The 25,512-nt window shown below is 39.1% G+C and overlaps 1 pseudogene; it reads left to right on the plus strand.

Annotated features, from left to right (window-relative positions):
- The window catches only part of LOC135570077 (NACHT, LRR and PYD domains-containing protein 12-like), a 28,752-nt pseudogene extending 3,494 nt beyond the window's left edge, over window positions 1–25,258 (plus strand).
- The last annotated feature ends 254 nt before the right edge of the window (window positions 25,259–25,512 follow it).

The following is a 25,512-nucleotide window of genomic DNA, read 5'->3' on the forward strand; positions in this document are numbered from 1 at the left end:
GGGGCAGCTCTAGCAGGGCAGATATTTGACAAACTGACATGTTGGAAAGGTGGCATCCTATGACGGTGCCACGTTGAAAGGCACTGAGATCTTCAGTTAGGTCATTCTACTGCCAATGTTTGTTTATGGAGATTGCATGGCTGGCTGTCCGACTTTATACACCTGTCAGCAACTGGTGTGGCTGAAATAGAATCCACTAATTTGAAGGGGTGTCCACATATGTTTGCATATACAGTGTAGATTCTCTGTCCTGCTACTGGTAGGACTATAACATTATGTGAACTGATCTGAACAGGTTTAGGCTGGTCATCGATGACATGTATGCTATATCTGAGGTATAGACTTTCATCTGCATATCACTAACAAACTGCTAGTATACATTATAACCTAGTCTACTTTACATAATATAAAATCTACATATCACTAACAACCCCACTACTATACATTATAACCTAGTCTACTTTACATAATATAAAATCTACATATCACTAACAACCCCACTACTATACATTATAACCTAGTCTACTTTACATAATATAAAATCTACATATCACTAACAACCCCACTACTATACATTATAACCTAGTCTACTTTACATAATATAACATCTACATATCACTAACAACCCCACTACTATACATTATAACCTAGTCTACTTTACATAATATAACATCTACATATCACTAACAACCCCACTACTATACATTATAACCTAGTCTACTTTACATAATATAACATCTACATATCACTAACAACCCTCTACTATACATTATAACCTAGCCTACTTTACATAATATAAAATCTCTCACTTGTTGCAAAAAACCTTTCTGAATGGATCAATCAAATCAAATCAAATGTATTTATATAGCCCTTCGTACATCAGCTGATATCTCAAAGTGCTGTACAGAAACCCAGCATAAAACCTCAAACAGCAAGCAATGCAGGTGAAGAAGCACGGTGGCTAGGAAAAACTCCCTAGAAAGGCCAAAACCTAGGAAAAAACCTAGAGAGGAACCAGGCTATGTGGGGTGGCCAGTCCTCTTCTGGCTGTGCCGGGTGGAGATTATAACAGAACATGGCCAAGATGTTCAAATGTTCATAAATGACCAGTATGGTTGAATAATAATAAGGCAGAACAGTTGAAACTGAAATCAATGATTTCCCCCCTCAGATCAATAATGTCCGTTTTAGCCCTTCTGTCTACATTCTCAGATACGTTTAGAAAATAACAGATTGAAAGACAATAAAAAGCCACTTTTGATTAATCCAAATAAGTGTGAGACATGGCCTTGTGTTGCTGTACTGTCTATAACTACCTTAACAAACAGTGACTTATTATTATTATTATTATTATTATTATTATTATTATTATTGTTGCTGTACTGTCTATAACTACCTTAACAAACAGTGACTTATTATTATTATTGCTGTACTGTCTATAACTACCTTAACAAACAGTGACTTATTATTATTATTATTGTTGCTGTACTGTCTATAACTACCTTAACAAACAGTGACTTATTATTATTATTATTATTATTATTATTATTATTGTTGCTGTACTGTCTATAACTACCTTAACAAACAGTGACTTATTATTATTATTATTATTGTTGTTGCTGTACTGTCTATAACTACCTTAACAAACAGTGACTTATTATTATTATTATTATTGTTGCTGTACTGTCTATAACTACCTTAACAAACAGTGACTTATTATTATTATTATTATTATTATTATTATTATTATTATTATTATTATTATTATTATTATTATTGTTGCTGTACTGTCTATAACTACCTTAACAAACAGTGACTTATTATTATTATTATTATTATTATTGTTGCTGTACTGTCTATAACTACCTTAACAAACAGTGACTTATTATTATTATTATTGTTGTTGCTGTACTGTCTATAACTACCTTAACAAACTGTGACTTATTATTATTATTGTTGCTGTACTGTCTATAACTACCTTAACAAACAGTGACTTATTATTATTACAGACAGTTACCATGGAGATGAAATGTCACAACTACGTTTTCATGTGATTGCATTAAATCATCTGATTGTTTCTGTGTCTGTTAGTAAATGTTTTATAAGAGATAATTAATAAATGATAACAATTAACATTAAATAATTACTGTGTTAACCACAAACAACATTTTGGATCTCTGTTTAGGGGTCAGTGCTCTAAAATGAGTCTCTCTGGGGAGAGAAAGGAGGGGGGCCCTGCCTCTAAAATGAGTCTCTCTGGGGAGAGAGAGGAGGGGGGCCCTGCCTCTAAAATGAGTCTCTCTGGGGAACATGACACCAAAGCTAAGAGGTGAGATGACAATTTTTGATAACATAAAATGTTTCCAAAATGTTCACATTTGTTTTTTAGTCAGAAATGGTTGTTATGGGTACCTTTAATATTACTGTTCTCAGATTTTTAACTAATATAGGGTTCTCAATCCGGGGTCTGTGGAGGTACTGCAGGAAAACATTTTCTGGTCATGGTTAACCATATTTGTTTTCAGAAAAAGAAAACTAAAACACCTAACTAAAACGCATGTCCCTGTTCTCTTTTTCAAGACGTGGCCGATTTAAACAGCCAGAAGACATTTTTGTGTTTTAAATTCAGAAACAACACTTTGTTTTGATGACTTGATGTTTCTAAATGGCTGCTGGGTAAATTGAAACGCATCAAAATGTTCGTTCGTAGGCATCGGATTGAATGAATGCTGCGCAGTTTCACTGAGTTAGAAGACAAATGGACAGGTCTAGCTCATTGATTTGTAGATCTGACGCAGTTGCTACCTCAGATTATGAGCCTATCAGGTGTCGTGAATGAGTTATGTAGTACCCACAGAAGGCCACAGGGAGGAGCAAGAGACCTATAAACCCATACTGTTTTTACCTTAAAAACCCTGAACCTAACAATCAATCAAATGCATTTTAAACCCCTTTTTACATCAGCATCTATCCCTACGTATTACCTATTTTAGCATTAACCTTAACCCTAATTATTTTAGAAACTGTTTTAGTAATAATATTATGTTAGTAAATACCATTATAGTACTAAATAGCACTGATTATTTTGTTAATCAAAACCTGTCTCAGCATTTTGCTGTTTTTGTTTTGTTATTTTATTATATTTATTATTGCAAGGCTGAACACTTGATCAACAAGCCACGTGTTTTATTTTTCAAATGTGGTTTGAACTGGGTGACCTGGAAACCTCTATGTGAAAGTCTAGCAACTGGAATGGGATAGGTAGGGCAGGTTAGAGACTGATCTAAGGAATTCGAAAAATACACTTTATTTCTCAGCTGCCTCACCAATATCTGTATGTGAATTAATAACTTTTAATTGCTAAATATTTATTGAAAATATAGAGCCAAATGGTGGTGTATCCAGGGAGAAAACTATCGTGGTGATTTGTGTTCTTATGCTGCCATCTACTGGAATTAGACAACTAATGTCATTTGTGGAATTATGCTGAACTTTTTAGAAACTGCAATACTACTGAAAAATGTGTAATTCCTTACTAAAGTAGTAGAATTAGTAGAAGAATTAGAATAATTAGTAGAATTGTAAAATACAAAATGTTCTGGTTCATTTGACCACTTACAACCATTAAATAACCATTTATAGTGTAACAAACATTGAAACTGACATAAACCATAAACACCATACAGTTAAATAGAGTTAAAGAGTTAAATGTATTAAAAATTATTTATTTAGATGGGTGACATTATCTGCCAAAGTAGCAGCCCTGTAGACAGAGAAGAGCTCTCCAGTAGGTACCAAAACATTCAAAGGACATTTTCTCAAAGTTTATCATCTTTCAAAACATAATTACTTTCCCATTGTTCCTCAACTGTAGTGTATGATATTTAGTTTTCTAACACTGAGTCTGTACTTTTATCCAATTAAAAACACAATTTCAAGTTTTGCCACATAAGACAACATTCAGCCGGTTGGTCACATTTGAGAGTGAGGCAGATGAATAGCATTTTGTGGGAAAAACATTATTATTTGTCCCTCTGAAATGAAACCATCAAGTGATTTTAAAGAAATGCATGTTTGTCATTGAACAATCCCATGCCTTGATTAGAGAATGAAAAACCCACCAAGCTCTTTAACTTCTTATGGGAGGTGGGAGGCTAGTGCCAAATTGCAGAGCGCCAAATTGAAAATACAGAAATACTCTGGTTACAAGTTAATCAACGTTCAAAGCAGAATTTTTCATTTAGTTTAGACTTATAAACTTTAGAGAGGGAGACTTTTCTACTGAACAAAGGTAAGAAGAACTCATGGGTCCTGGTCAGTGAGTTAAACAACACTGTCTCTAGTCATTTCTCCTCCCATTTTCCCATTTATTGTTGTTGTTTTCATAATCCATAGGCTCATCCTTTTGTCCATTTTCATAGTCCTAAAACAATATTAAACAAACACAACATTCAACCCCTGTGTGTGTGTGTGTGTACTCCCTGGATGAGGAGATGTAATCTCTATCCTGATTGCCTACTCACTTTTACCCCGACCTACATGTACATATTACCTCAACTACCTCAACTACCTGGTACCCTGCTCATTGACTCAGTACTGGTACTCCTTATAGCCTCTTTATTACCTCAACTACCTGGTACCCTGCACATTGACTCAGTACTGGTACTCCTTATAGTCTCATTATTACCTCAACTACCTGGTACCCTGCACATTGACTCAGTACTGGTTCTCCTTATAGTCTCATTATTACCTCAACTACCTGGTACCCTGCACATTGACTCAGTACTGGTACTCCTTATAGTCTCATTATTACCTCAACTACCTGGTACCCTGCACATTGACTCAGTACTGGTATAAAACCTAGCAGTACTACTGATTTCTCTGAGAGTGAGGCAGATATATATTATTACTGTGTAAAACCTAGCAGTACTACTGATTTCTCTGCAGACAGATATATATTATTACTGTTAAAACCTGTACTATGATTTCTCTGAGAGTGAGGCAGATATATATTATTACTGATTTCTCTGTAAAATAAAACCTAGCAGATATATATTATTACTACTGATTTCTCTGAGAGTGAGGCAGATATATATTATTACTGTATAAAACCAGCAGTACTACTGATTCCTCTGAGAGTGAAGCAGATATATAGCATTTTGCAAAAAAAAACGTGATTGTTTCTCTGAAATGAAACCATGAAGTGATATATTTTAATCAAATACTTGTCTGTCATTGAACAACCCCATGCTATGATTAGATAGTGAAAAAACACACCAATCTCTTTCAAATTGTCTTTCAGAAATAAAAGCTAATTTACAAACTTTTCTAAAAAGTGATATATAGTGTTTTGGAATGAAACTCTTCTTCTGTTTCCCCATCTGAGCTCAGAGTAGATGAGAGATGTAATGTTTGTCTCTGTTGTGTTGAAGACCAATCAAGCAGGAGAGACCAGCCTCCCCTGTTCCCAGCTGTGTGTCCATGAAGAGTGACGGGTCTATGAGTCAACCTCTATACTTTAGAAAGGGAGACTTTTCTACTGAACAAAGGTAAGAAGAACTCATGGGTCCTGGTCAGTGAGTTAAACAACACTGTCTCTAGTCATTTCTCTTCTCCCATTTTCCCATTTATTGTTGTTGTTTTCATAATCCATAGGCTAATCCTTTTGTCCATTTCCATAGCCCTAAAACAATATTAAACAAACACAACATTCCCTCCCTCACTGTGTGTTCAGATGTTGAAGCACGGCTAGGAAAAACTCCCTAGAAAGGCAGGAACCTAGGAAGAAACCTTGAAAGGAACCAGGCTCCTAGGGGTGGCCAGTCCTCTTCTGGCTGTACTGGGTAGAGAGGAACCAGGCTATGAGGGGTGGCCAGTCCTCTTCTGGCTGTACTGAGTAGAGAGGAACCAGGCTCTGAGGGGTGGCTAGTCCTCTTCTGGCTGTGCTGGGTAGAGAGGAACCAGGCTACGAGGGGTGGCCAGTCCTCTTCTGGCTGTACAGAGTAGAGAGGAACCAGGCTCTGAGGGTGGCCAGTCCTCTTCTGGCTGTACTGGGTAGAGTGGAACCAGGCTCTGAGGGGTGACCAGTCCTCTACTGGCTGTACTGGGTAGACCAGAAGAAACAGGCTCTGAGGGGTGGCCAGTCCTCTTCTGCCTGTGCTGGGGGGAGATAATGAGAGTACATGGCCATTAAGGCCAGATCGTTCTTCAAGATGTTCATAGATGACCAGCAGGGACAAATTATAATCACAGTGGTTATAGACGGTCAACAGGTCAGCAACTCAGGAGTAAATGTCAGGTTGCTTTTCATAGCCGAGAATTCAGAGGTCGAGACAGCAGGTGTGAGTGAGAGAGTGTGAGAGAGAGAAAGTGAGAGAGCGTGAGAGAGAGAGTGAGAGAGTGCAAGAGTGTGAGAGAGAATGAGAGAGAGAGTGTAAGAGAGAGTGAGAGAGAGTGAGAGAGAGAGAGAGAGTGAGGGAGAGAGAGAGAGAGAGAGAGAGTGAGAGAGAGAGAGAGAGAGAGAGAGTGTAAGAGAGAGTGAGAGAGAGAGAGAGAGAGAAAGAGAGAGAGACAAAACAGCATGTTCGGGACAAGATAGCATGTCCGGTGAACAGGTCAGGGTTCCATTGCCTCAGGCAGACCAGTAGAAAGGGATCAGCAGCACGACAAGGTTTCACGTCTGGTTGAGCATGTATCGATACTGATATGATGGAAAGAAAGGGAACACTGCTCTCGGATCAGTTTCTCAATTCAAATATTTCCTCACCATTATCATTATTGCACAATACTGATGATGGATCAGCTCCTCGAGAAACACTATCACCTATTGCTGCAAATATCTACTCAGCCTATTCTAATGTTTATCCAATAAAAATGCACACCAGATTTGGCACATAATTGTGTTCATGGAAGGCTTCACATCATGAAATATATTGAGACAAATTATAGACAGTAGTCTACAAGTAGCAAAATATAAGTCAATATATTGAACATAAAATGTTTTTCAATTTGATTGAAATTGGACTATAGCTGTTTATATTTTAATGCAGTTTCCGTTGTGAAGCATCCTTTTATGCTGCTTGTTTCTGTCAATTGCAAAGACATTGTCAACTTTGTTCTGAATTCATCTGTGGTCACAGAGAGACTGATAAACCATGTGATTCTATGTTTATCTGAGATCTTCTGTGTATTGTCGTGGAGAATCGACTCAGAAATATAACACTCTTAAAATAACTTGTGAATTCAATATACAATTTAATACAAAGTAGCAAAACTGAGCCCCTCCATGGAAGGACCTTATCACTAACATAACAGGGCTGAGCCCCTCCATGGAAGGACCTTATCACTAACATAACAGGGCTGAGCCCCTCCATGGAAGGACCTTATCACAAACATAACAGGGCTGAGCCCCTCCATGGAAGGACCTTATCACAAACATAACAGGGCTGAGCCCCTCCATGGAAGGACCTTATCACTAACATAACAGGCCCTCCATGGAAGGACCCCATCACTAACATAACAGGGCTGAGCCCCTCCATGGAAAGACCTTATCACTAACATAACAGGGCTGAGCCCCTCCATGGTAGGACCTTATCACTAACATAACAGGGCTGAGCCCCTCCATGGAAGGACCTTATCACTAACATAACAGGGCTGAGCCCCTCCATGGAAGGACCTTATCACTAACATAACAGGGCTGAGCCCCTCCATGGAAGGACCTTATCACTAACATAACAGGGCTGAGTCCCTCCATGGAAGGACCTTATCACTAACATAACAGGGCTGAGCCCCTCCATGGAAGGACCCTATCACTAACATAACAGGGCTGAGCCCCTCCATGGAAGGACCTTATCACAAACATAACAGGGCTGAGCCCCTCCATGGAAGGACCCTATCACAAACATAACAGGGCTGAGCCCCTCCATGGAAGGACCCTATCACTAACATAACAGGGCTGAGCCCCTCCATGGAAGGACCTTATCACAAACATAACAGGGCTGAGCCCCTCCATGGAAGGACCCTATCACAAACATAACAGGGCTGAGCCCCTCCATGGAAGGACCCTATCACTAACATAACAGGGCTGAGCCCCTCCATGGAAGGACCTTATCACAAACATAACAGGGCTGAGCCCCTCCATGGAAGGACCTTATCACTAACATAACAGGCCCTCCATGGAAGGACCCCATCACTAACATAACAGGGCTGAGCCCCTCCATGGAAAGACCTTATCACTAACATAACAGGGCTGAGCCCCTCCATGGAAGGACCTTATCACTAACATAACAGGCCCTCCATGGAAGGACCCCATCACTAACATAACAGGGCTGAGCCCCTCCATGGAAAGGACCTTATCACTAACATAACAGGGCTGAGCCCCTCCATGGAAGGACCTTATCACTAACATAACAGGGCTGAGCCCCTCCATGGAAGGACCTTATCACTAACATAACAGGGCTGAGCCCCTCCATGGAAGGACCTTATCACTAACATAACAGGGCTGAGCCCCTCCATGGAAGGACCTTATCACTAACATAACAGGGCTGAGTCCCTCCATGGAAGGACCTTATCACTAACATAACAGGGCTGAGCCCCTCCATGGAAGGACCCTATCACTAACATAACAGGGCTGAGCCCCTCCATGGAAGGACCTTATCACAAACATAACAGGGCTGAGCCCCTCCATGGAAGGACCCTATCACAAACATAACAGGGCTGAGCCCCTCCATGGAAGGACCCTATCACTAACATAACAGGGCTGAGCCCCTCCATGGAAGGACCTTATCACAAACATAACAGGGCTGAGCCCCTCCATGGAAGGACCCTATCACAAACATAACAGGGCTGAGCCCCTCCATGGAAGGACCCTATCACTAACATAACAGGGCTGAGCCCCTCCATGGAAGGACCTTATCACAAACATAACAGGGCTGAGCCCCTCCATGGAAGGACCTTATCACAAACATAACAGGGCCTCCATGGAATGACCCTATCACTAACATAACAGGGCTGAGCCCCTCCATGGAAGGACCCTATCACTAACATAACAGGGCTGAGCCCCTCCATGGAAGGACCTTATCACTAACATAACAGGGCCTCCATGGAAGGACCTTATCACAAACATAACAGGGCTGAGCCCCTCCATGGAAGGACCTTATCACTAACATAACAGGGCTGAGCCCCTCCATGGAAGAGTATAGCCTGGGTGTCATATGGTCTGATGTTCTCTTTCAAACATAGAGTATAGTCTGGGTGTCGTATGGTCTGATGTACTCTTTCAAACATAGAGTATAGTCTGGGTGTCGTATGGTCTGATGTACTCTTTCAAACATAGATAGTCTGTATAGTCTGGGTGTGACATTCAAACATAGATGTTGGTCTGTTTAGTTGTCATTCAAACCAGATGTTGGATCTCTGTTTAGTTGTCACTGTGTTAACCACAACCAACATGTTGGATCTCTGTTTAGTTGTCATTGTGTTAACCAGAACCAACATGTTGGATCTCTGGTTAGTTGTCACTGTGTTAACCACAACCAACATGTTGGATCTCTGTTTAGTTGTCACTGTGTTAACCACAACCAACATGTTGGATCTCTGTTTAGTTGACACTGTGTTAACCACAACCAACATGCTGGATCTCTGTTTAGTTGTCACTGTGTTAACCACAACCAACATGCTGGATCTCTGTTTAGTTGGGTCAGTTCTCTAAAACGAGACTCTCTGGGGAACATGACACCAAAGCTAAGAGGTGAGATTACAATGTTGTTTGTTTCTAAAACGTGTTTCCACCATTTTTTCACATTTGTTATTTATCAGACAGTATTGCTCAGGGGAACCTTGTCTGTAAAATATTGTTGTTCTAAGATTTTAATTCATGGATTTTTGTGTATGAATTTTTGTTTTTCAAAACGCTATATAGCTGGAATGGAATGTTTGTATCCTGTATATTAGACTGTGATATGTGGTTGTCTCACCAGCACACACACACACACACACACACACACACATACATACACATATACACACACACACACACACACACACACACACACACACACACACACACACACACACACACCTCTATAAAATGTTAGCATGACACAATCATTGAGCCTCTTAATTATTATCTAATATGTTGGCAGCAAAACTTTATAGTGTTTATTCTGATCGTTGTTACAAGCTGAATTCTGACAATATATCCGTTATATCAACACACTCTTCACTCCTGTTGAAACCAGAAAGGGTTCTATCTTCCTACAATATACAGAACCACTGAAGTTCTATATAGAACCCTTTATAGGAGGTTAGGAAGTGTCTGAGTATACAGTATATATAGAATATATATAGAACCCTTTATAGGAGGTTAGGAAGTGTCTGAGTATACAGTATATATAGAATATATATAGAACCCTTTATAGGAGGTTAGGAAGTGTCTGAGTATACAGTATATATAGAATATATATAGAACCCTTTATAGGAGATTAGGAAGTGTCTGAGTATACAGTATATATAGAATATATATAGAACCCTTTATAGGAGGTTAGCCTGTCTGAGTATACAATATATATATAATATATATAGAACCCTTTATAGGAGGTTAGGAAGTGTCAGAGTATACAGTATATATATAATATATATAGAACCCTTTATAGGAGGTTAGGAAGTGTCAGAGTATACAGTATATATAGAATATATATAGAACCCTTTATAGGAGGTTAGGAAGTGTGTAACGGTTCTCTTGTGGTGAAGGAGAGTCGGACCAAAATGCAGCGTGATGATGATTCATGATATTTTAATGAAGGAAAAAACTATACATGAAGAAAATAGAAAATAATGAAATGTGAAAACCGAAACAGCCCTATCTGATGCAAACACAAAGACAGGAACAATGACCCACAAAACACTCAAAGAATATGGCTGCCTAAATATGGTTCCCAATCAGAGACAACGATAATCACCTGCCTCTGATTAAGAACCTCCTCAGGCAACCATAGACTTTCCTAGACAACCCTACTCAGCCACAATCCCGATACCTACTAAAACCCCAATACAAAAACACACCACAAAATAAACCCATGTCACACCCTGGCCTGACCAAATAAATAAAGAAAACACAAAATACTAAGACCAAGGCGTGACAAAGTGTCTGACAAATAAGTATAATAGAATATATATACAAAATACTAAGGAGGTGACAAAGTGTCTGAGTATACAGTATATATAGAATATATATAGAACCCTTTATAGGAGGTTAGGAAGTGTCTGAGTATACAGTATATATAGAATATATATAGAACCCTTTATAGGAGGTTAGGAAGTGTCTGAGTATATAGTATATATATAATATATATAGAACCCTTTATAGGAGGTAAGGAAGTGTCTGAGTATACAGTATATATAGAATATATATAGAACCCTTTATAGGAGGTTAGGAAGTGTCTGAGTATACAGTATATATAGAATATATATAGAACCCTTTATAGGAGGTTAGGAAGTGTCTGAGTATACAGTATATATAGAATATATATTGGTCAGAACTCTAGAGGTTCTTCTTCACTGAATTGATCTTCATTATATCCAAACACACTGGTGGTCAGGGAGGCATCTCTTTGTTTGAACGATGGTCCACGTCAACTCTGGCATTACAATACATACATTACAATACAATACAATACAATACAATACATTACAATACATTACAATACAATACAATACAATACAATACAATACAATACAATACAATACAATACAATACAATACAATACAATACAATACATTACAATTACAATACAATACAATACATTACAATACAATACAATACAATACAATACAATACAATACAATACAATACAATACATTACAATACATTACATTACATTACAATACATTACATACATTACAATACAATACAATACAATACATTACATACAATACAATACAATACAATACATTACATTACAATACAATACAATACATTACAATACAATACAATACAATACAATACAATACAATACAATACAATACATTACAATACAATACAATACAATACAACGTTGACCATTAGTTACAGCAAACAACAAACATGTCTCTTCTGCTCCGTTCTTAACCCCTCCTCTCTTCACTAGATGGACGGTAACTTTAGTGTTTAACCCCTCCTCTCTTCACTAGATGGACGGTAACTTTAGTGTTTAACCCCTCCTCTCTTCACTAGATGGACGGTAACTTTAGTGTTTAACCCCTCCTCTCTTCACTAGATGGACAGTAACTTTAGTGTTTAACCCCTCCTCTCTTCACTAGATGGACGGTAACTTTAGTGTTTAACCCCTCCTCTCTTCACTAGATGGACGGTAACTTTAGTGTTTAACCCCTCCTCTCTTCACCTGATGGACGGTAAACTTTAGTGTTTAACCCTTATGTGTCCAAGGACCAAACTTTTGAATATTATTTTCGGTGCACCATCAACAATATTATGTTATGTTATATAGTAATCGCTACAAAACAGGTCTTATTTTAGGTCATTCTTCTTCCTGCCAGCTCCTATTAGTTCTATTGAGCTCCGTGGAATCAACTCACCTTCTGAACGTTCTATTCCCAGCTCATTGTTCTGCGTCACAATGGAGGCTTCACTATTGTATCAATGACACCTGCCGGAATTAAGATTGAACGCTGATGTCAGGTTACTTATTATCAACAGGGTTACAGCTACTTGGTGAGTGTGATCACTGTTCGCATGGATACACGTTGTGGTGACCCACAGTGCTAAACCTTAAATCGTTTCTGGTCATGGTTAACCATATTTATTTTCAGAAAAACGTATACCACCTAACTAAAACGAATGTCCCTGTCCTCTTTTTCAAGATAAGGTAAACAGCCAGAAGAAATGTTTTAAATTAAGAAACATCATTTTTTTGATGACTTGTTTCTAAATGGCTGCTGGGTAATTTGATATGCATCGAAATGTTCGTTCGTAGACATCCGATTGAGTGAAAGCTGCACAGTTTCACTGAGTTAGAAAAATGGACATTAACCGTAACCCAAATTATTTTAGAAACTGTTTTAGTAATAATATTATGTTAGTAAATACCATTATAGTACTAAATAGCACTGATTATTTTGTTAATCAAAACCTGTCTCAGCATTTTGCTGTTTTTGTTTTGTTATTTTATTATATTTATTATTGCAAGGCAGAACACTTGATCAACAAGCCACGTGTTTTATTTTTCAAATGTGGTTTGAACTGGGTGACCAAGTAACCTCTATGTGAAAGTCTAGCAATTGGCGTGTGAAAGATGGGGCAGGTTAGAGACTGATCTAAGGAATTAACCAGAAAAATACACTTTATTTCTCAGCTGCCCCACCAATGTCTGTAAATAAATAACTTTTAATTGCAACATGTCCAATAGATGGCAGCATATGACCACGAAGCATCACTTATAGTCTACAAGCAGCATATGACCACGAAGCATCACTTATAGGCTACAAGCAGCAATATGATGGACCATGAAGCATCACTTATAGGCTACAAGCAGCAATATGATTGACATAAAATAGCAGCAACCACAGACTATATGTCCCATGATTTTCTAAAATGATCTCTCATGACTTTAGTTAGCTGTATATCTCCTATTAGGGCAGTGTTGCTTTTGGGAGAGAAAAAAAAGTGACTATAGCAGGTATTGAATCCCAGGTAAATAATCACTAGTCAAAACCTCAACCTTAGTATACATTCATTATAAAAATCTGCTTAATATCTGATATTGTTTATAAACAACCTCAGAATAGAAAAGACAGAGTGCGTCTTCCAGCCCGTCAATATATGACATCACACAACCCTAGCAGTTAGCAAATAGCACATTTTACACATACAAACCAGCCACCTTTAGGCCACAAGTCCAACTCCTTAACCACTGGGTGAAAACCTGAGTTAATCTTGGGGAATAAGCCTGAGTTAATCTGCCAAAATGAAGACAAAATGCTATGCATACATGGTATCACTTGTTATTCATAATTATTACACATAAATCATTGCCAAAAGCACAAGACATATATTATTAATGTATTGATCATATCAAATATCAAAACATGATTTTTATCTGCTCCAAAACAATTACATGTTGTGCAGAAACCACTGACTCACTGCATTATTCTATAGTATTATCAAGACACCTGCTGTTAACTCTTAACTACTTAGGACACCTGCTGTTAACTCTTAACTACTTAGGACACCTGCTGTTAACTCTTAACTACTTAGGACACCTGCTGTTAACTCTTAACTACTTAGGACACCTGCTGTTAACTCATAACTACTTAGGACACCTGCTGTTAACTCTTAACTACTTAGGACACCTGCTGTTAACTCTTAACTACTTAGGACACCTGCTGTTAACTCTTAACTACTTAGGACAGCTCACGAGGTGTCATAAATTTCTGCCAACTAGGTGGGACTAGAGACTTCATAAATAGCTTTAATTTATACCCATAAGTGTAAAATGTCTTTATTCTCAGCACTTATACGACCAATTTTCTCCTCTGAGACACTTTGTGGATATGGACCCAGATCTCAACATATTGTTATAAAAAAACATAGAATGTTTGTTAAACATAATAATAAATAATTCATATTACTAATGTAACCCACTGTAAAGACTGGGTTTAGTTGATTGTGTTGCACTGCGCGCGTCCCCGTACAGAACCGTCCGCGTCCACGTTCGGTGTGGCGACAAGGATATTGTCTGGTTACGCGCAGAGTGGACTGAGGTGATCTTGGGGAATAACGACGGAGTTTGTTACAGTGTTGAGACACCGAAGTTTATTGTTCAATTTGCTTTTTTCTTTACGGTCAGGGACAGTATGAGTGTAGCCAGATCCTTTTCACTCTGTATCCTTGTTTCAATTTGTGTTTCACCGGATTCATCATCGAGACGAGGGACAGACAAACGACCTGCTAACTAACCAGCAGCATCCTAGTTATCCTAGCTAGTCGGTACAGCTCGGTAAGTTAGCTAGCTACTCAACCAGCAGCATCCTAGTTACCATAGCTACCACTACAGCTCACCGTAAGTCTGCATTTCTACTCTACCATGCAGCATCCTAGTTTCTTCCTAGCTAGTTACAATCGGTAAGCTTCTCCCTCTACCAGCAGCATCCGGTTACCATAGCTACCACTACATCATCACCGGCTGTCTGCATTTCTTTGGACTAGATGAAGCTCCCGGTTGTTTCTTCCACCTGTTAAATCCAAGGACCAAGGCTTCTCCCTTCTCGTTGACGGATGCTGGCTACCTCTGTCTGGTTCTCCTCTCTTCACTAGATGAACGGTAACCTTTAGTGTTTAACCCTCTTGTCCAAAAACCGATCTTTTAATATTGATATTGTGAGTAAATAACCTCAAGAGCAGCCCATCATTCCAGCCCTCCAATAAATCACATCATTCAAACCCTCCCGGTTAGTAAATTTACCTCAACATCCCCCGGAGAAGGCAGAGTAACGACACCAGCCTTTTAGCGGGGCTGACAGACTGACTACAACGCTCGCGTCGTTAAATGAATTTCGTTATTAAAAATGACACACTGCTCGCGCCATTAACTAACGTCTGGAAGTCAGTTCTATTTGTGAAACTCTTCTTATGTTTCCCCATCTGAGCTCAGAGTAGATGAGATATGTAATGTTTGTCTCTGTTGTGTTGAAGTCCAATCAAGCAGGAGAGACCAGCCTCCCCTGTTCCCAGCTGTGTGTCCATGAAGAGTGACTGGTCTATGGTCCTCCGTTACAGTTTAGAGAGGGAGACTTTTCTACTGAACAAAGGTAAGAAGAACTCATGGGTCCTGGTCAGTGAGTTAAACAACACTGTCTCTAGTCATTTCTCCTCTCCCATTTTCCCATTTATTGTTGTTGTTTTCATAATCAATAGGCTAATCATTTTGTCCATTTGCCTTTTAGTCCTAAAACAAGTCCTAAAACAAACAAACATTCACAACGTTGTGTGTGTGTGTGTGCGTGTGTTTGTGTGTGTGTGTGTGTGTGTACTCCCTGGATGAGGAGATGTAATCTCATGTTTTGTCCACAGAAACCAACAGGAGAGATCAGAGTCAGAGATTCTCAGTGGTCAGTCTTCCCAGAGTCACCAAACAGACCTGGCCTCCATATTCAGTGTATGTGGTCCTGTTATGTACATTTGTTTTTGTTTACCTCAAGTAAAGTTGATCTGTCAATCATTCTTTAATGTGTTAATGAGAAAGCATTTATTATCTTGCTTAACTTATTTACTTTATTTTTTTCAGATGCTTGAAGATAAAATTATGACATTTGTGAAGAACGAGCTGAAGATGTTGAAGAGGATTCTTAGTCCAGAACTCCCAGAAGGCTTTGAGAGTCAGAAGCAGGATAAGGAAGTGGTGGATGCTGAAGGTGAGCAGCAGGAGAGCAGTGCCAGAGAGGGGGCTCTGAAGATCACACTGCACATCCTGAGGAAAATGAACCAGAAGGAGCTTGCTGACACACTGGAGAAATGTAAGATCTGTCTGCCTCATGTTGAATGGTGTTTTATAACATTTAAAAGCTGTAGCTAAAGTACAGCTAAAGTAGCTGTGTAACTCCATGATATTGTAGCAGCCTTAACACAACACCTAGTGACCTCATCAAGTAGCAGCAGGGATGTGTTGTGGTGATTCATTTAGAGAGAGAACATTAATAATACCATCAATAATACCAATAATAATATAATCAGTCACACCAGTCTGTAATGCATTATGAAAACATTTACACATTTATACAGTCAGTTAAGAGAATACATTATTAGAATTTAAAACTTTATAACAGTCCTACAATACTGTAGACATTAAAACAGATGTAATATTAATATCCTCTGTGTTATTTCTTCATTCAGATGAGCTTGCTGTGATTTGCCAACGTGAACTCAAATCTAATCTAAAGAAGAAGTTTCAATGTGTATTTGAGGGGATCGCTAAACAAGGAAACCCAACACTCCTCAATAAGATCTACACAGAGCTCTACATCACAGAGGGTGGAACAGGAGAGGTCAATAATGAACATGAGCTGAGACAGATTGAGACAACAACCAGGAAACAAGCAAGACCAGAGACTCCAATCAAATGTAACGACATCTTCAAACCCTTAACTGGACAAGACAAACTTATCAGAACTGTGCTGACAAAGGGAGTCGCTGGCATTGGAAAAACAGTCTCTGTGCAGAAGTTCATTCTGGACTGGGCTGAAGGAAAAGCAAATCAGGATGTCCAATTTGTATTTTCATTTCCTTTTCGGGAGCTGAATTTGATGAAAGGGGACAAACACACTTTCATTGAACTTCTTAATCACTTCTCAATGGAAACCAAACAATCAAGAATCTCAAACTACGACAAGTACAAAGTTCTGTTCATCTTTGATGGTCTGGATGAGTGCCGACTGCCCCTAGACTTCCAGAAGAACAAGATCTGTTGGGACGTCACAGAGTCAACCTCAGTGGATGTTCTGCTGACAAATCTCATCAGGGGAAATCTGCTTCCCTCTGCTCTCCTCTGGATAACTACCCGACCTGCAGCAGCCAATAAGATCCCTTCATGGTGTGTTGACCAGGTGACAGAGGTACGAGGGTTCAATGACCCACAGAAGGAGGAGTACTTCAGGAACAGATTCAGTGATGAGGACCTGGCCAGCAGAATCATCTCACACATAAAGACATCAAGGAGCCTCCACATCATGTGCCACATTCCAGTCTTCTGTTGGATTTCTGCAACAGTCCTTGAACACATGCTGGAAAATAAGAGAGAAGAGATGCCCAAGACTCTGACTGAGATGTACACACACCTTGTGGAGTTTCATACCAAACAGAAGAATGAAAAGTATCTTGGGAAAGAAGAGACAGATCCACACTGGCATAAAGAGAGCATTCTGTCACTGGGAAAACTGGCTTTTCAACAGCTTGTGAAGGGCAATCTGATTTTCTATGAAGAAGACCTGACAGAGGCTGGCATTAATGTCAATGAAGCCTCAGTGTACTCAGGATTGTGCACACAGCTCTTTAAAGAGGAATGTGTGCTGTACCAGGACAAGGTGTACTGCTTCGTGCATCTGAGCATTCAGGAGTTTCTGGCTGCTGTATATGTGTTTCTCTCATTCATCAACAACAATGAGAATCTAATTGACAAACCGCAAACAAACGACGAGCCTGAAGTTTCTTTCTACAAGAGTGCTGTGGATAAAGCCTTACAAAGTGAGACGGGAAACCTGGACCTTTTCCTCCGCTTCCTTCTGGGCCTCTCACTGGAGTCCAATCAGAAGCACTTACGAGGTCTACTGACAAAGACAAGAAGCAGCTCACAGAGCCATGAAGAAACAGTCGAGTACATCAAGGAGAAGATCAGGAAAAATCCCTCTCCAGAGAGGAGCATCAATCTGTTCCACTGTCTGAATGAACTGAATGACCATTCTCTAGTGGAGGAGATCCAAAGCTACCTGAGTTCAGGAAGTGTCTCCGAAGCCAAACTGTCACCTGCACAGTGGTCAGCTCTGGTCTTTGTGTTGCTGACTTCAGAAAAGGAGCTGGATGTGTTTGACCTGAAGAAATACTCCAGATCAGAGGAAGGTCTTCTGAGGCTGCTGCCAGTGGTCAAAGCCTCCAGAGCTGTTCTGTGAGTAAATAAAATGACATTTAAGAACTAATCATCAGGAAGAAATATTCAGTTTAGAGAAAAATATGTATAATAATATGTCTATAATAATATTATATTATATTCATTATAAAATATTTATTATAATATGTATAATATATTATTTTGAAAAACATATTGAATAAATTCATTGATTTTCACATTAGTAGAACATTATGACCATACAATTCTAGGAGAAAGAAGATGAATCTATATGTTGTTTGGGAAAATAAACCAAATGCATCTGCCATTGTCCTTCTACACTACTGGTGTTAAATTAACAGTGTGTTTGTGAAGTCATGATGATCTCTTTGTCAGGCTGTCAGGCTGTCTAGTCACAGAGGAAGGCTGTGCTTCTCTGGTCTCAGCTCTGGAGTCAAACCCCTCACACCTGAGAGAGCTGGACCTGAGTAACAATGACCTGAAGGATTCAGGAGTGAAGCTGCTCTCTGCTGGACTGGGGAATCCCCACTGTAAACTGGAGACTCTGAGGTCAGTATTATCAGATATGAAAGCACTTTATGTATGTAGTTCTCCCATTTGAAAAAGTCGTAATTATTCGGTTATATTCACTTATAGTGTATTAAAGTAGTCATACGTTTAGTATTTGGTCCCATATTCCATGCCTGCAGTGATTACATCAAGCTTGTGATTCTACTAACTTGTTGAATTAATTTGCAGTTTGTCTTGGTTGTGTTTGGGATGTTTTTCCTAATAGAAACTGAATGGTGAATAATGTCCTGTCATTTTGGAGTCACTTCACTTGTATTGTCAGTAAGAATAGAAGATGTTTCTGAACACTTCTACATTCATGTGGATGCTACCATGATTATGAACAAAAAAAAGAGATATAATGTTTCATATTAGGAGACAGTACAGAATGTCACCTTTTATTTGAGGTTAGCATGTTTTGTTGTAGCCTCTGTTATTGGTAATGGTGAGAGGTTAGCATGTTTTGTTGTAGTCTCTGTTATTGGTAATGGTGAGAGGTTAGTATGTTTTGTTGTAGTCTCTGTTATTGGTAATGGTGAGAGGTTAGCATGTTTTGTTGTAGTCTCTGTTATTGGTAATGGTGAGAGGTTAGCATGTTTTGTTGTAGTCTCTGTTATTGGTAATGGTGAGAGGTTAGTATGTTTTGTTGTAGCCTCTGTTATTGGTAATGGTGAGAGGTTAGCATGTTTTGTTGTAGTCTCTGTTATTGGTAATGGTGAGAGGTTAGCATGTTTTGTTGTAGCCTCTGTTATTGGTAATGGTGAGAGGTTAGCATGTTTTGTTGTAGCCTCTGTTATTGGTAATGGTGAGAGGTTAGCATGTTTTGTTGTATCCTCTGTTATTGGTAATGGTGAGAGGTTAGCATGTTTTGTTGGAGCCTCTGTTATTGGTAATGGTGAGAGGTTAGCATGTTTTGTTGTAGCCTCTGTAACTTTCTCACTCATTATTATTCATGATTCTTTCATGATTTTTCTTAATCATGACATCATCAGGATTAATGTATTATTGTTTAGAAACATGTTATCTACTCTCTTAGACAGAAAAGTTACTCCACTCATCATCCACCATTTTATTATTGGGCAAAACACAACCAAAAACACAACCAAAACAAACTGCAAATGCAACCAACGAGTTTACGACAAAAAACTACATTTTTGACTATTTTAATACACTATGAGTGAATTGTTCAGAATACTTAAGACTTCTTCAAATGGGGAGACTGGAAACATAAAGTGTTTTCATTTTTAATAGTGAAACAGATATGTCTTAAAATACCCTCAAATAAAAGGTGACATTATAAACTGTTACCTCATATGAAACATTTGATCTCAAATCCAAAATGTTGGAGTATAGAGACACATTTAAAATGTTAGCTTCACTGTCAAAATAGATATGGTGTGGACTGTTTACTCAATAAAATCTAAATCTGATACCTCACTGTCTAAATAGATATGGTGTGGACTGTATACTCAATACAATCTAAATCTGATACCTCACTGTCTAAATAGATATGGTGTGGACTGTATACTCAATACAATCTAAATCTGATACCTCACTGTCTAAATAGATATGGTGTGGACTGTATACTCAATACAATCTAAACCTGATACCTCACTGTCTGTCTTCTGACTGATACTGATTTTTAAACTGGTCTGGTCAGTCTACTCACATATTTGTTAATATGCATCTTTCTATCTACAAGCAATACTTGGAAAATGTGTCATTTCTAGGCTGTGCCTCTCTGGTCTGAGGCTAAACCCAACACGTTATTTGTGCACAGGTTACAGTGTAAGCAGAGAAAGCTAAGCGAAATATTTTAATACATCCTGTCTGTCATTGTATTTCTTCTGTGTTGGCAGACTCACTGGCTGTAAACTCACAGACACATCCTGTGAAGTGTTGGCCTCAGCTCTCAGTTCAAACCCCTCACACCTGAGAGAGCTGGATCTGAGTAACAATGACCTGAAGGATTCAGGAGTGAAGCTGCTCTCTGCTGGACTGGGGAATCCCCACTGTAAACTGGAGACTCTGAGGTCAGTATTATCAGATATGAAAGCACTTTATGTATGTAGTTCTCCCATTTGAAAAGTCGTAATTATTCGGTTATATTCACTTATAGTGTATTAAAGTAGTCATACGTTTAGTATTTGGTCCCATATTCCATGCCTGCAGTGATTACATCAAGCTTGTGATTCTACTAACTTGTTGAATTAATTAGCAGTTTGTCTTGGTTGTGTTCTGGATGTTTTTCCTAATAGAAACTGAATGGTGAATAATGTCCTGTCATTTTGGAGTCACTTCACTTGTATTGTGAGTAAGAATAGAAGATGTTTCTGAACACTTCTACATTCATGTGGATGTTACTATGATGATGAATAATCATGAATGAATAGAGAATAATGATGAATGAGAAAGTTACTGAGGTACAAAGATCAGACCTCTGTTATTGGTAATGGTGAGAGGTTAGCATGTTTTGTTATAGCCTCTGTTATTGGTAATGGTGAGAGGTTAGTATGTTTTGTTGTAGCCTCTGTTATTGGTAATGGTGAGAGGTTAGTATGTTTTGTTGTAGCCTCTGTTATTGGTAATGGTGAGAGGTTAGCATGTTTTGTTGTAGTCTCTGTTATTGGTAATGGTGAGAGGTTAGTATGTTTTGTTGTAGCCTCTGTTAATGGTGAGAGGTTAGCATGTTTTGTTGTAGCCTCTGTTATTGGTAATGGTGAGAGGTTAGTATGTTTTGTTGTAGTCTCTGTTATTGGTAATGGTGAGAGGTTAGTATGTTTTGTTGTAGCCTCTGTTATTGGTAATGGTGAGAGGTTAGTATGTTTTGTTGTAGCCTCTGTTATTGGTAATGGTGAGAGGTTAGCATGTTTTGTTGTAGCCTCTGTTATTGGTAATGGTGAGAGGTTAGTATGTTTTGTTGTAGCCTCTATTATTGGTAATGGTGAGAGGTTAGCATGTTTTGTTGTATCCTCTGTTATTGGTAATGGTGAGAGGTTAGCATGTTTTGTTGTAGCCTCTGTTATTGGTAATGGTGAGAGGTTAGCATGTTTTGTTGTAGCCTCTGTTATTGGTAATGGTGAGAGGTTAGCATGTTTTGTTGTAGCCTCTTTAACTTTCTCACTCATTATTATTCATGATTCATTCATGATCTTTCTCAGTCAAGGCGTCACAGGCTTGATGTCTCATTGTGTTCGAGGAATATGGGACCAGATAAACTTTTGTCTAATCACTTTAAGTGTCAGAATAGTTATGACTTCTTCAAAAGGGGGGACTAGATACATTAAATTAATTTAATTTTTCTAAACGTTGAAACAGAAATGTATTAAAATATCCTCAAATAAAAGGTGACATTATATACTGTCACCTCATATGAAACATTTGATCTGAAATCCAAAATGCTGGAGTATAGAGACACATTTATTTACAGTACCTCTGTTATTGGTGCAGGCTGTCTGGTCAACCCCAACACATTATTTGTGCACAGGTTACAGTGTAAGCAGGAAAGCTAAGTGAAATATTTTAATATAACCTGTCTGTCATTGTATTTCTTCTGTGTTTCAGACTCACTGTCTGTAAACTCACAGACACATCCTGTAAAGTGTTGGCCTCAGTTCTCATTTCAAACCCCTCACACCTGAGAGAGCTGGATCTGAGTAACAATGACCTGAAGGATTCAGGAGTGAAGCTGCTCTCTGCTGGACTGGGGAATCCCCACTGTAAACTGGAGACTCTGAGGTCAGTATTCCTGTAGTTGGTCAACAAGTGATAACTGTTCACCAGATCCACATGTGTTTACCAGACACACATAGTCCACACCATATGTGTTTGAGGTCAGTATAATATATATTGTGGACTGTATCTCAATACAACTAAATGATTCCTAAATCTGATTCAATACAATCTAAACTGATACCTCACTGTCTAAATAGATATGGTGTGGACTGTATACTCAATACAATCTAAATCTGATACCTCACTGTCTAAATAGATATGGTGTGGACTGTATACTCAATACAATCTAAAAATCACATCTAAACTGATACCTCACTGTCTAAATAGATATGGTGTGGACTGTATACTCAATACAATCTAAATCTGATACCTCACTGTCTAAATAGATATGGTGTGGACTGTATACTCAATACAATCTAAATCTGATACCTCACTGTCTAAATAGATATGGTGTGGACTGTATACTCAATACAATCTAAATCTGATACCTCACTGTCTAAATAGATATGGTGTGGACTGTATACTCAATACAATCTAAATCTGATACCTCACTGTCTGTCTTCTGACTGATACTGATTTTTAAACTGGTCTGGTCAGTCAACTATAATATTTGTACTATAATGTTTCTATCTGCAGGCAATACTTTGATCATTTGTTATTTTTTATGATGATACACTATTTTATGAATAGATATATCAGGTTTCAGGACACTGATATATCTGAATATGTTGAAAACAATATACTGCCACTATTTTCACCACCAAAGAATATCAGTGTGATTTTAATATGATTTGACTCTTTGCAGGCTGTCAGGCTGTCTAGTCACAGAGGAAGGCTGTGCTTCTCTGGTCTCAGCTCTGAGGTCAAACCCCTCACACCTGAGAGAGCTGGACCTGAGCTACAATCACCCAGGAGACTCAGGAGTCAGACTGCTCTCTGCTGGACTGGAGGATCCACACTGCAGACTGGAGAAACTCAAGTATGTAGAGGGTTTATGTCAATGTTCATATCAGACATGTTGGACTTATCAGGCTGGTTAAGACAAACATTCTGACCACCACTTGGACAAGTTATATGCTGTGTGTGTGTGTGTGTGTGTGTGTGTGTGTGTGTGTGTGTGTGTGTGTGTGTGAGAGAGTTCAGGTGTATCCCTCAATGACTGTCTGTTCTTCTGCTTACCGCTACAGTGTGGAACATGGTGGAGAGAACAGAATGAAACCTGGACTTAGAAAATGTGAGTGTTGACTGCTGTGAAGAATATGACTAAGAATAAGTCTTAATTCAAGTTAAGTCAAAGTCAAAGACCACCATCATTACTGACTTGGTCATATTAAATATCAGCTGTAGTTCTACAGAAGCAGAAATCAGGGACACCAAAGTTTACAAAGAGTTGCTTTGTGTTTGTGTGTGTGTGTGTGTGTGTGTGTGTGTGTGTGTGTGTGTGTGTGTGTGTGTGTGTGTGTGTGTGTGTGTGAATAAGTGTGTTTTATATTACCATACAGTATAACATATGATCATTCAACAAGTCTCAAGTTACCTTAACTTCTCCTTTTGATACCTAGAAACATCTACATTAAATGAATTAGTGAAAAGTGAGTTAACATTCTAATGTGAATGATGATGATTTCTAATATTGTGTCTGGTTTCATCCATCAGATGTCTGTGATCTCACACTGGACCCAAACACAGTAAACAGACACCTCTCTCTGTCTGAGGAGAACAGAAAGGTGACATGGAGGACAGAGGAGCAGCCGTATCCTGATCACCCAGAGAGATTTGAGGACTGGGGACAGGTGCTGTGTAGAGAGGGTCTGACTGGGCGCTGTTACTGGGAGGTAGAGTGGAGTGGGAGATGGGGGCTGTTATAGGAGTGACATATAAAGGAATCAGCAGGAGAGGAAGGGGTGATGACTGTTGTCTTGGACACAATGACAAGTCCTGGAGTCTGTTCTGCTCTGACAACAGTTACTCTGCCATCACAATAATAATCCCACTACCATAGACGTCCCCTCCTCCAGCTCCCACAGAGTAGGAGTGTATCTGGACTGGCCAGCCGGCACTCTGTCCTTCTATAGAGCCTCCTCTGACACACTGACCCACCTGATCACATTCACCTCCACATTCACTGAGCCCCTCTATCCAGGGTTTAGGGTTTATTATTTTGGCGACTCAGTGTCCCTGAAATAATAACCTGACACACACACACAGGACACACACACACACACACACACACAGGACACACACACACAGGACACACACACACAGGACACACACACACACAGGACACACACACACACTGGACACACACACACACTGGACACACACACACACTGGACACACACACACTCTGGACACACACACAATGGTCACACACACACACTGGACACACACACACACACACTGGACACACACACACACTGGACACACACACACATTGGACACACACACACACTGGACACACACACACACTGGACACACACACACACACACACACACTGGACTGGACACACACACACTCTGGACACACACACACACACTGGACACACACACACACACTGGACACACACACACACTGGACACACACACACACACACACACACACACTGGACACACACAC

The sequence above is a fragment of the Oncorhynchus nerka genome, unplaced genomic scaffold (assembly GCF_034236695.1).
Source record: "Oncorhynchus nerka isolate Pitt River unplaced genomic scaffold, Oner_Uvic_2.0 unplaced_scaffold_1121, whole genome shotgun sequence".
NCBI classification, from domain to species: domain Eukaryota; kingdom Metazoa; phylum Chordata; class Actinopteri; order Salmoniformes; family Salmonidae; genus Oncorhynchus; species Oncorhynchus nerka.